Here is a 3,636-nt window from a genome sequence, read left to right as displayed (position 1 = left end):
GAGGCGTTCCTCAAGGCACCACATTAAGTCCTCTCTTTTTTGGCAGTTTCTTTTTCGTAACGTAATTTATGTAACTTAGATGTTGCTGCAGCTTGTTTACATCAGATGCAGTCAGGAGTTCAACTTCTTTAGTCCCTCAAGGTTCCATTTTAGGTCCTTTCTTTTTCATCATTCAGTTCAAAACACTCGTGAGAGACTGACTCTTCAAAACACGGTCATAGAGATGATCTTTGATTTAGTTTTTTTTTGCAGAAGGTCCTTAAAAACAGCATTGCGCTCCTGTAACTCTGACAAAACAAATAGACTAAAATCAAATGTCTACTGTAGAGGATGCTGGTTCTCTGGAATATACAAAACAAGAATAATCGTGAAGGGAGAAGTCCAGCCCCTTGGTCCTAGAAATGTGGCCCCAAAACAATTTAAGTTAGAATATCCCTGATCTACATAATCAAAGGTGATTTTGGGCCCCTTCAGGTCACCACACTGATGTTTAGTTGGATTTAGGTTTAAGCTCTTGCTGGGCCATTCCAAAATTGTTTTTTTCTTTATTTTAATTTGCATTAAAAAAAACCTGTTAATGACCTTCTAAATATGTTTTCTACATTATTAGAGCCCTCGAGACATGAAATATCAATCTTAAGTTACCTTTACACACTTTGACTGCATTACGCAGCTTGAGGCTGAGCCAATCAGTGGCCACAATACTGAACAGCGCACTCCGCTTGGTTTGGTTTCACATAGTGGCCAATACTACTGTAATATTCAGTATTACGTAGTTTAGACAGTTTAATGCTTGAAAATGCTTAAAGGAAATATTAAATGTGCAAAATGCTCTAAAAAAAAAATTAAATATCCAAAAACAATTGCAAAGTGGCGAGGACCAACTGTAGTTTGGTTTGTTTTCGCAACATTTTACTGTTGTTGCACATACTGCCTTGAAGTATTGCAAGTTTTATTTTTGGTTATTTTAAAAATGTTAATGAATTTAACAATAATAATAATAACTATGTATTTTATTTAAAATAAATATTGAAATTTTATTTTCCTGGTTTTATTTTCGTGCAGGTTCGATTCCCATCCAGGACCCTATTGGAGATGTTCAGTCCGAAACGTGGACAAAAAAGGTTACGTCTAGCTTCGATTTATATTCTGTTGCTTCGATTAATCGTTTGAGTGTAACTAATAAAAATGTATCACATCCATACCGCGTAGTGTGCCTGGAACTTTAAATATGCGGACATAGTTTGCACACAGACGTTGCAAAAGCGTGCACATGCTGTGGTGTGTTGGTGCCCTGATCTGTGTGGTGGAAACCAGCGGAGTGTTTTTATTTTTTATTACTGCTGACAAAGGATTGATTTTTTTAAATCATATTAATCACACTTTTCAATTTGGATTAATCACAGATTATTAATTGCTTAAATCATTTAAAACAAAACAAAAAAAGGCACAGGTGCAATTTTATTGTCAGATGTCATACAGCAGGGGTTCTCAACCTTTTTGACCTTGGGGCCCAACTTTTCCACTACAGAGGGGCACGTGAGCCACTCAAATATTAACACTGAACTAATATTCTTACTTTTGGTTTTAATCATATTCAATAATCTTATCTAACCTTTTTACAATTTACAACCTTTTCAAATTATATAAAAGCATGTGTTAATCACAAAGATTATAAAATTAAACCTTAGGCTTCGGAAAAACAAAGTCGAAGCAAATATACTGCAAAGTAAGGGACAAAAAGAAATGTACATACAATTATGTTGTGCTAAAATAAACTAGATCAATAATTAATGTTAACTGTCATTCAAATTACGGTGCAAATAAAAATACAACTTTAGTCATATTTACATTTAAGAAACTTCTATGATGACTTTAGCTCCAGACTACTTCTCTTTGTTTGCGATTGTCATTACTGCCACAAGTGGTGGAAAAGTGTATTACAACTGAGTCAATATGGACCACAGCCGAGAAACAGATATTTTTAGGTGGTCCTTGCAGCCCAAAGTTGAGCCCTATGGTTAAGAAACACTGTACCATAAACAAACAGTTTTTAAGTGTGTTACTTAAATGGAATTTTTTTCCCTAAAAACCTGGAAAGAGTTTTATCTGAAGTCCAGTCAGTGTATTTTGAAGTGAAATTTGCCAAGTAGTCTCCCCATTATCATCTTTTCGGTGACTCATGCATTGGTCTAATTGAACAAATAACCATCATCCACGATCAAGGTAAAGAAGCATCCATCCATTTTCTACCGTACAGTCAAAATAAATTCCGTGATTAATCTGTATATACATGATGAATGCAATACTAAATATGAGTTAATGCATTACAGTTGACAGCCCTAACTATGCACATATAAATGATGTGCATTTATTAGGAAAAACGGCCTTAAAACTATCTTACCTATAATACACACTGAGGGTATTAAGTGTTTTATTAGATTACTCGAGTAATAGAACAAATTAATCGATATATTAATTGCTAGAATAATCAATGGCTGCAGCCCTTGTTATGTTACTACTGCGAATGACTTGCCATGGCGACCCCTGACAGGATAAGCCAAAAAATTATAAAAACCTTAAATTACTAAATATTTATGTAACTATATCAATTTATATAGAAAAATAATGCATTTCAAAATTCAGGCAGTTTTTTTGCAGGATTTTATTTTTATAATATTGTTATTTGACGCTTTTTATTTTTCCGTGGATTTAAAAATGTGGCAATTTTTTCTATTCCTTCTCTTCATCAGCTAATCATGTTGCAGTGAAGGAGGCTGCCATTCCTTCATAGGAGAGCTTTTACAAAATATAATTACAGTAGTGAGGGTTAACGTTTGTGAACGGAGCCCCTTTTTTTAATAAAATATTTCAGACTAAAGGTTCACAAGGTTTGGAAGATTTCCCTATCAAATGTTTGTTTGGCCCATCAAAAGATGAATTGATATTGTGTGTCAGCGTGCTTTCTTGTTTGCCTTGTGTACAGTTGGTGATGGTGAGGTAAATGCTGTATGTGTATTTGGACACAATGGAACATAGTAGTCGTCACGTTGATATGCACCAACAGCAAAGCAACATACCTCATTTTGTAATGAACACAACAGTGTGCAAAGGTACTTTTTCAAAACAGACTAATGGCCAAAAAGGTTCTAACCTTGGTAGCAATCTTACAAGCCAGCTGAAATATGATTAACATGATGAAAAGGGCTGTTTTCATGTTTGGCTTTTAAAGAGCAACTTAATGTGAATTTGTTGCAAATGAACATGTGCAGGTTAGTTAGACACAACCACACTGCTGCACACTTCCAAGGGAGACACACTTTTGTGTTGCACGGCAAAATGTTGACCAAAAAGCTTTGTTGGTAACGTTCTCATGTAATATGTATGAGCTAGTTTCTCATTTCTTGTCTTCTTCTCATTTTCTGCAGCAAACATGGGAGGTTAACTCATGTGTGCTGATTTCATTGTTATCAATGACCAAATAATGTAGCCTTTCACATTGCAGTCACATTATGTAAATGGTGATATATATTTAACTACATGCCTTATAGACGAGGGACATTCAACCTGATTAGAATTACCAAGATAATAAAAAATATTTAAAATTAAAAGAATCAGTCGTCGTCCTTTGCAACA

Source organism: Nerophis lumbriciformis, linkage group LG06 (genome assembly GCF_033978685.3).
Source record: "Nerophis lumbriciformis linkage group LG06, RoL_Nlum_v2.1, whole genome shotgun sequence".
Lineage (NCBI taxonomy): Eukaryota > Metazoa > Chordata > Actinopteri > Syngnathiformes > Syngnathidae > Nerophis > Nerophis lumbriciformis.
Note: the sequence above shows the minus strand (reverse complement) of the source record.